The sequence below is a fragment of the Simochromis diagramma genome, unplaced genomic scaffold (genome assembly GCF_900408965.1).
Source record: "Simochromis diagramma unplaced genomic scaffold, fSimDia1.1 OVJJ01000216.1, whole genome shotgun sequence".
Classification (NCBI taxonomy): domain Eukaryota; kingdom Metazoa; phylum Chordata; class Actinopteri; order Cichliformes; family Cichlidae; genus Simochromis; species Simochromis diagramma.
The window spans coordinates 17,065,974-17,075,972 of NW_024386883.1; the positions used below are offsets into that span (position 1 = coordinate 17,065,974).

The 9,999-nt window shown below is 38.3% G+C and overlaps 1 long non-coding RNA gene across 3 annotated transcripts; it reads left to right on the top strand.

Annotated features, from left to right (window-relative positions):
• The first annotated feature begins 5,578 nt into the window (after nt 1–5,578).
• On the top strand, nt 5,579–8,716 carry LOC120733979. 3 transcript variants are annotated; one of them, XR_005695938.1, is made up of 4 exons: nt 5,579–5,931; nt 6,628–6,693; nt 7,052–7,207; nt 7,662–8,716. It is a non-coding gene; the product is annotated as an uncharacterized LOC120733979 (long non-coding RNA). The 3 variants fall into 3 exon arrangements; XR_005695936.1 differs by having other exon boundaries at nt 5,579–7,207; nt 7,662–7,754; nt 8,049–8,716; XR_005695937.1 differs by lacking the exon at nt 5,579–5,931 and having other exon boundaries at nt 6,354–6,693.
• The last annotated feature ends 1,283 nt before the right edge of the window (nt 8,717–9,999 follow it).

Below are 9,999 nucleotides of genomic sequence, written 5' to 3' on the forward strand. Positions count from 1 at the left end.
TGACTGTATAGCTTAATGTAGCTCGTAGCCTAAAGAGCTTTAAGTGTTTAGCAAGACTGTAAAAGTGCTACATTCCTGTCCATTAACTTTTCAACATCTGGCAGGTTGGAGTTTTTAAAATGTATTTATTTTTTGAGTCATTTCAAAGCTGATATCTCCAACTGCCACCAAAACAACCCAGATGGACAAACAAAGTGCAGTAAATATGATTTTTGCTTTAACGCCTAACATCACACAGGTGACACTCTTGTGACTGAACGAGAGCCTAGTATATCAACCAGGTTTGAAAAAATGGTGAAAGCAGTGGCGGCTGATATTACAACAGACTGATACCAGTGGATGGATGCAGAGAAAGATATAAATATGGAGTAAAAATCAGAAACTAAATGACATTTTCAAGAAAAGATAAAGAAAGAAAAAGACCTCAACACCAGGAAAATTGGCTGCCCTGTAGAACTCGATCAATCATGTATAGATAGATGGAGGCAAAGAGTGAGAGAGCGATAGCAGAAAGTGATAGGTGAAAGAAAACTATGCCTGGAGGAGGGAGGGAGCCCTTCGCCTGTCCAAGGATCTGCCTGCCTAAAGAGGTTTGTTACCATATTAACTCACGTCTCCAGATGGAGAAAAAAAAAATGGAGCGGAGCATGGGAAGACTGTTGGGAAGAAAAGAGAAGGAGAAACGCCAGAGTGGAGAACAGGGTAGCGGAAGAGCATGAAAGGCCTCAGAATGAGCGAAGGGCAGGAGAAGCAGCGAGGCAAACATTCAGTGAGACGGGAAAACAGGAGAATAAAAAATCCCCTTAACTTTTCTCAACAACAGCTCAACAACCCTCAGCACTCCCACCCTCCATTCCCTCTCTCCTCTGTGTGCTCCCACCTCCTATTATTTTTCTCCCGTGTTACTTTCTTCTGAAAATCGCCCTGAGGCTAGGCACTCTCCTGGGTGGCTCACCCCGAAGCAGAGCCCTTGTTCATCGCACGCTGGTAATAAATTGAGCTTGCTAAAAGAACCGAGGCTCTTAGAGGGATCAACCCGCAAACCTCCTCCTCCACCGCCTTCTTCTCCTTGTCTCACCCTGTCTGCATCCAAGGCATCAGCCGTTCTCCCACAGCCGCCGCTGCTCAACATGCCTCCACGTGCCGTCTCCCCTCCCTCCTCGACCTTCCTCGGCTTCCCAGGTCCACACCACCTCCTCATTCCTCCCCCCTGACCTGCCTCGCATCTTCTGTTCTCACAGCTCCCATTCAAAAATGCAGCTGTAGCCACCTGGTATGGCTCCTGATATGGAGAGGGAAGACATGAGAAAGAAGACAAAGAGAATGAAAGAATCATCTGTGCTACTCTGGCCCATAGACAGGAATGTGGCGAGGAGAGCTGTTGTGATAAGAAAAATATATACTGGAGATGGAAGGAGAGAGAATCACGAAAGAAGCTGAGCAGTGAAAAAAATAATTAATTAATTAAAAAATAAAGCAATGAAGAGCTCTGCTGTGGGTTCATGTATTTTGTAGAACTGCTAGATTCCATCGTATTCACCAGCCAATTTACACTTGCCATCTTCCATATGCAGTTTCATTCCTCTCGCCACTCAGCCTGGTCTCCTGACATTTTTACTATTTAATCTCTTACAATGAGCCCTGATCTACTGCAGTATGAGCAGTTTGCACTCAGCTAGAATAAAAATAATACTTTTACTCAGTGCATTCTACAGGGAGAATATCAGCACTTTCAGACTAAAACTACACCAACAGGTTGACGTACCGATGTGTTTGCACCTATTTCTTGTAAACTGGCTTAAGCTTAGTTTGGTGACAATGCCAATAATTTAGCATTATTATCTTTATTATTACATTTTTTTTCTCATACATGCAATAAACTAAATATCTGACAAACCATGTGGAAGGAAGTTGAGCTCTCTGTTATGTCATCAAAAAAATACAAACTAGCCTATACACTAATCAGCCACTGCATTAGGTACACCTGTGCAATGGTTTCTTAACACGTATCTCATCATTCAGTTTCATAGCAGCAGCTCAATGCACATAGGCATGTAGACATGAACAGGACGACCTGCTGATCAAACCTGGCATCAGAATGGAGAAGGAGAGTGATTACAGCGACTATGAATGTAGCATTGTTGTTGGTGCCAGATAAGCAGGGCTGAGTGTTTTAGAAATTGAAGATTTACTGTGATTTTCCCACGCTACCATCTCTAGGTCTTAAAAAAGAAATGAGAAAATAGCAGTAGTGGAAAAATGCCTTGTTGGTGCCAGAGGTCAGTGGAGAATGGCCAGACTGCTTTAAGCTGATAGGAAGACAACAGTAACTCGAATAACCACTTGTTACAGCCAAGGTATGCAGAGGAGCATCTCTGAATACACAGCTTCACAGTGTGGGAGCTTTAAGCACATGGGCTACAGCAGAAGACCACATCAGGTGCAACTCCTAGTACATAATAACCAAAGAAAATCGAGGGTAACTTTTGCTTGGGCTCACAAAACCTGTGCAATGAAAGGCTGAAAAATGTTGTCTGGTCTGATGAGTCTCAATTGGATTGTAGGGTCAGAATTTGGCATAACATGAAAGGATGGATGCCTTTTATCAATGGCTCAGGCTGGTGGGGGTGTAATGGTGTGAAGGATATCTTCATAGTACACTTTGGTGTACTATCATCTGATGGCTGTTTCCAGCAGCATAATGTAGCATGTCACAAAGTTTAAAAATCTCAAACTGCTTTCTCACACATGAAAATAAGTTTTCAAATAGCCTCCACAATCATCAGATCTGAATCCATAGAGCACGTTTAGGATGTGGTGGAATGGCAGATTTGCATCATGGATGTGTTGCTGACAAATTTGCAGCAGCTTTTCATGTCAATATGGAACAAAATCTGAATGTTTGCAGCACCTTGTTGAATCTATGCCACAAAGAATTAAGGCAGTCCTTAAGGCAAAAGGTGGTCCAACCTGACAAGATACTAGGAACTAATAAAGTGACGAGTAGCTTATATAGCTAATAAGTTTAATAGCTAAGTTAACGTTGGAGCAGAAGACAAAGGAGGCATGGACAGGAATGTGGGATTAGGACACTAAAAGGATTTCTGTAAGCGTATCCATGCTTTGTCATTAAAATTGGAAATGTAATTTTCAGGCCTTTCCCCCTGTAATTTAGGTATTTGGATAGTGTTTAAGTATCAGAGTTGTGACTCTGCTTCCAAGTGCTTTGGGTAGCTACGGTTGCTTGGTAAAACTCACTGTATACTTTATCTACTGTAGCTAAAGTTGGTTTTCTAGCTGTAAACTAGACATAGGGTGCTAAAGTAATTATCTAGCAAAATCTAACATTTTTTCCCAGTTACAGTCATTTTGGTAGAGGCTCAGCCATTGATTTGCCCCCTCCAGAGGTTTTCAAAGCATGATATGTATACTTAGGATTTATATTTTCATGTGCATCACAGGAAAAGATGAAGCATGGTCCTGCATGCAGAAACACCTCTTAGGATCCTGTCATACAATGCGTTGGCCCAATTGCCCCAATCCCTCCATCTCGACAATTCAGTTAAATTCAACTTTATTTACATTTTGCCAAATCACAACAACCGTTGCGTCAAGGCGTGAGAAGCTCAGGTTGTTTAAATGATTTAAATACTGACCTGGGTGCTGTACGTGGATCATATGGGGTTCTTTACATGTTTTTACAAGAGATGTAAAGATTGGTCACTTGTATCTGACAGAAAACACACTTTATGTGTGATTCTTCTCTCTCTCCCTCTGATTGTCCCAATCATGTTTTACAATTAAATGATGTGCTGTTCATTTAAACTGAACATATATTTCTGAAGCAAGGGGGAAGATGTATTAGAAAGGGTTCGATATAAAGAAGACGACTACGCATCACATGACATCTCATCCTGGAACCGAGTGGGTTCCTCTGTGTAAAGACAACAGGATCTTTAATGGAGAGATCTACCATCATCACTCGCTGCGGCGCACTGAGGAATGTGAGTGTATCAAGTTTGTACGCTTCTGTGTATGTCATACACATACACCTGTATTGATCTTACCTCAGGGGTGTGCGATGAAGACACAGAAAAACACAAACCCACCCCAAACAGACACTCACCTGCATTTACACACAGGTGGCAGGGCAGGTACACCGTGCTCCTCTGTCCTGCCATCCACTGCTGGAAGATCTTTTATTTAGCCGCTGCAGCAAGCAGCTCCTCCTCATGAATTATGCAGCTGTGGGCCCATGTAACAAGCTCCAGGCCGACTCTACACCTTGTGTGTGGCTTAAAATATAGATAAAAGCTGAACAGCCAGCTACAAACATAGCCTTTTTTTCAAGACAGAAGCAGACTGGTGAGGAGAGAGTCCACAGCAATTAGGCGAGGCTGTGGTGCTGCAGAGTTGGGCTGGTTTGGGCCACAGTGAGAAGTCCAGCTGTTGATTGTATGTAGCAGAAAACGAACAGAGCAGAGTGGAAGAGAATAGAAAAGGGAAAAGCAAAGCTGAATACTGAACCAATTCAAACTTATTAAAGCACAAGAGAGCTGAGAAGCACAGAGATTCACACCAAAGCAATAACAACAACAGTTGAAACAGTTTTATGTATTTTATTAGCTGAAGATGAAGGGTTGAACTTGTCGACTGAAATCTTTTCTGTTTGTCTCTGTTTTCCGAGCATCCCGGGTGATGGGAGCCCTTTGTGTTAGTGAGATAAGTTTGAAGTTGGCTCGCTCCCATGATTTCATAACAAAGCTTATGCAACTTCCAAGAAGAGAACAGAGTGTGCAGTAGCTGATGTTATTTTCAGCCCAAGCATGAAAGCGTACGTTCATTTGGTAAAACTCACAACAGATCCACACCTTTAGGTAAATTAATAATACAGGCACAATGGGATTCAAATATCTCTAGGTTTATAAAATGTTCATTTTAAGATAATATTAAGATATGCATGTACGTTGGTAGATCCCTCACCACCGCCACCTTTGCAATGGCCTACGTACCCATACCCATAAAACATTGACTCCAAATACTACAGCCAGCATAATTTAAACACATGGACAAGACCTGTTATGTTATTTGTAATGCTGCTCTTCTGTGTGCAGTTCTAATTTTACATTAGTACTCATATATTTTAATGTAACTTCAAGAGGAAAAAAGTATTCTTATTATTGCAAACTGACAACTAATTTGTATCTTTTCAACTTGCAGCTTTTATCCAAAGTGCAATCCACGTTATCAAATATCTGTTTGATTCTGGTATTACTCAGCTTTCAGTAATTTCAAGTAAACATTATTTATGTTGTATTTATATGATGAAACCAGTCTAGACCATTTTGACTCCAATATAAAAGAACTCAAATAAACACACAGCCAGGCCAGAGAAGTAATTTTTTCACCATGTCCTGGCTCTGCCCGAGGGCCTCCATTATATACTCAAAACACCTCACCTGGTATTCTGGTCAGATGCTTGAACCATCACAACTGCCTCCTTTTGATGTGGAGGAGTAGCAGCTCTCGGAGCCTTAGCTCGGAGACTCCTCAGCCCATCTCTGAGGCTGAACATACACTCAAAAAAATGAATGAGGTGGATTGTTCAGTGTATATTAATTATTTATTTTCATTTTACTTAAAATATATGTTTTTGTTAAGTTAACATATGTTTTTCTAATCAAGTCTACGTAATTGTGTCTATTATTCAACGTACATAATACTAATGTGTTACTTGATGGCATAACATTTAAGTTAAGTCAATTAGGATCGATATACCTTGTATATCCACAAGGTGGCAGTAATGCAAAAACAGTTGTAATGAAACCGCGAAGAACAAGAAGGTTTCACGGCTTGGGCCTGCTCATGCGCAAGACTTCAAATTTAATTGAAAAACGCTGTTTTGGCGCCAAGTTGCTGTTTCTTTGAGAGGTAAGACCCCTTTTTTCTTTGACTATGTTGTGTAGTATCTACATGTTGAGCATGGTTATATTTTGCGTTTGTCTTACAAGACATGTTATATCGTTTGCGTGCGCTTGTTCTACATTAGTTTTACTGGGTCCTGGACATGCTTATTTTGTAGACTGTGTAAGAAACATTTTTATTGTTTTTTGTTTATTAAGGGATTAGCTACAGGGATTCATGGGGTTATTTTTTCAAGGGGTTATTTTTCCATTTGCTTTCTTGGGATTCCTTTTCTGTAATCCGAGAGTCGGAAATATCGAATAGGATAGCAAGGATAGCATAAAGTGACATTTAAAATCCAAAAAGTCAAGGGCGAAAGCCACTGTGACACCATTGTTATGCTCTATCAGTAATCGGTATTATGTAAAATGGTCTGTAAATACAGCATGTTTCCTAGCGGAGTTATGCATATCAACATAGTTATAAATTACAGTTTGTGAAAGTACACACTTAAATTTTTAAATAAAATTATTCAAGACATATGAGTGGACAGACAATGGAGGTCGACAGACCTGGTGATAATTGCTTCTATAGAAAGTTAGCACATGGCAGTGTCAATCTCTTGCTTTTCTTCTGAGTAGTATTTTATTAAGTTGTAATTCAAACAATAATTTGCTTCTTGAAATTAATAATGAATTTCTTGTTTTACTTTATAAATTTCAGATCCTGCCTTTACCTGCTCCCTCCTATACTGATGTGGTGTATGTGGTACTGCTGAGCTTGTATGTGGTATGTGAACTGTTATACTTTTAAAAACAAAACTGTTTTATAAGTTAAGTTTTCTTCAGTGACCCATCCCATGCCCCTGTTATTTCTTCTCCAGATCTGAACCATTGTAAAGGTTGCAGTTCAAGGGCCTGAGGCATGAAATTATTTTCAGATCAGCTGTGATCAATATTTTTTGGAACTTGATAAATAACAATAAAAGCTGTAATGGCTCCTTTAGCATTTTGTGTAAATGTTTGTGTTAAAATTATAGCTTTAATGAGGTCTTTCTACATTAGTTTTAGTTATAAAGTATGTATATGTGTACATATAGTATGTATATTTACAGTACAGTATGTTGTGTTTGTTGACATGTTTTCAGGTGGAAGCAGAATTTGTGAGGATTACTACTGCTCCACTTGTTCCAAGGCTTTTTGCACAACTTGACCAATACACTGACCAGCTCATAAAAGTCTTCAAGAAAAAAGGAGGCGTTGCAGGGAAGAAAATTAGACAAACTTTGGCCCCTGCCACACAGGTGAGTTATTCTGTTGGTAGCAAAATATTATGGCTAATAAGATCATTTTCAAGTTTAAACAGCTAGTGTATGGTAGCTGCACAGTGCACTTACATTTATATTAAGCAAGACAAAGTTTGGTACTCAAAACGTTGGAAAACTTAAATTACCTAAACATATATGTAAAATCTGATCCCTCGATTTAGGTTAAACCAGAAGTGAATGTTTTTATGTTATGTTTTGAATGCAAAAAAGATGATGTATTAGTTTGTCTATACCTCCATTATGGACATATATAATGTGGTGGAAACCCTGCCCAACAGGTTAACTATTCATGTCCATGTGATGATTAGTTGGTCTTGTGTTCATGTCTATATGTGCAGTGGATATGTCATTCATTTTACGTATAATGTGAGTTTGTGTCATCCTAAAGTATTTCTGTTTTCTCTTCCTGTATCTCTGCCACTCTCTACAGAAGGAAACTATTGAAAAGGGGAGGGAGTGTGTCCTCAGGGCACTACCTTTTTACCTGAATGAAAACCCAAGCATCCTCTTCAAAGAATAATTGGTTGGTAATTTTAGTTTAGTTTTTTATCTGTATTAAACCAAATTTTGAATAACTAATGTTGTTGCATGTTGTAATGTTGTTGTTGTAATTTGCATGGAACCTGTTTAAATGTTTTGGGAAATCTTCTTGTATACCCAAACTATTTATATTCATCGTTGAATCTGTAGTCTAAAATAGTGGCGCACTGGGGTGCATGTTCCTAATATTGTGTTTACTTCATTAAAGGGTAGCTTTGGCTCTTTTTCTTTCTTTTTTTAAAACTGGATGCCATTTTTCTATGTTTTTGTGTCTAAGCTACAGCTGTTCAGAGGGAGCTGGAACAAATTACCCTTGCTCTCTTTACCATCAGAAGAGCTGATGCCAGCACTCCTCCAGCCGATGTGGGTATAACCATCTAGTGTGTCCTGCATGACCTGGAAGACCTGGCCTCTGCATGTGCACTCTTAATGGGTGGGATATATGCACTGAATCTCAGTTAACCTCGAGACTGAAAGCTTTCTTTGAAGTACTTCAGAAGCTCTTCCTTCATCTGTACGTCAGCAGACTCTTGACCAAGATACAGATGCTCAAGAATAAACTGAATGAATAAGCCAACCCTTAATTTGGATGATGAATGTTCTGTCAGATGGACAGAAGTTTTTCGGAGGCTGAATGGGAATAAAATGGTAATTTGTAAATGACAGATAAAGGGAAAATTACATTTAAGAGAAATTTAGAACATTTTGAAAAGTTTGTAAACTACTACAATTTGAGAGATTTTACTCTTGTGGGGGGGGCTAGTAAGAGACCATCAAAAGTATTGAGATTTAAAGGATTTAATTGAGAGATGATACTGCACCAGAAATGTTGAAGGGTGGTGTGTATATTAGCGTTCAAGGCATATTGTTATGAGGTGGAAATATGTTCATATTCAGTTTGTGTTACATTGTGTGCATTGTAAAGGTAATTGCAATACATACTAAGAATAAGGGTAAGTTAGGAATGCAGGATGAATGTATATTTTGCGGACTTTTAAAGACGAACAATTGTTTCCATGTTAAAATGTTTACAACTGAAGTTTTTTGCCCAAACACTAGTAAAATAAATGTTGACAGTGGCAAGTGTTAAATGGTTACTGCTGTGCTGTTGCAAAAAAACTGAACGCTGACAAGCTGTTTTATTGTTAGACCATAATGTTGGCATGTTTTGTTAAAGTTTTATTTGGGATGGTGATGTAATTTTCTTTGATTGCTAATATCAGTGGACTGATTATTATTATTATTATTATTACTATTATTATTGTTATTATTATTATTATCATTATTATCATTACATTAATTTTTTTTAAATTGTGGCTGTTGAGGTGGACACTTCACTTTGCATTGTTAAAGGAAAGCACTTCATTGGCGTTGTGTTACTGGACTGACCCTAAGCAATCATTGCAAATAGCAACTTTGCTATTCATTTTAGACACTAAAAGAAAAAACACTCCACAGACCTTACTAGCATCACATGTGCATAACTCAAGTGTCATCTTATCAATGTGTTATGTGATCTTCAATGGTTGTTTTCTTTTCTTCTATTTCTGGCAGATACAGACATTTAATTTAAAGTCTTGATGTTGCATCTGTCTACATACTGTTAATTACTAACCCTAATGAGCTGTTGTGTTTTATTTTGGACTGGGTTTACACAAATGCTCACTGAATGTGTTGGCAATAAAAGAAATTTAAAAAAATAAGTTGGATGTACTTAATTCATTTGTGTGGAACCTGTTGACAAAATAGATTTATGTAAAACTAATTAATAAAGCACAAGGTGGCTGAAAATATAATATTTGAATTAATCTAACTTAAATTTAACATTTTACTGCCACAAATAAGAAATGTGTTGAAGTAACTAATCTAAACTATCTAACCTGTAAATATATCATCTATGTTCATACAACATAACTTGATTTAGTTAGTCTTAAATATGTCTTGTTAATCTTAAGTAGTTTTTTTTAAATTAGATGAACTAAAGATTTTTGCTTTAAACTAACATAATTCAATTTCGTGGAACCTGTTGACAAAATAATTTTAATTAAAGTCAACGTTTCATTTTTTTGAGTGTAGACACCCTGTAGAGAGATCTTATTTCTTTCAGCCACTACACAGAGCTTGTGACGACAGGTGAGGTTAGAAACATAGATCAGCCAGTTTTAGTTGCTTTTATGTTAAGATTTCTCTTCTCTACAACAGACTGGCACAGCGTCCTGCATCTCCCT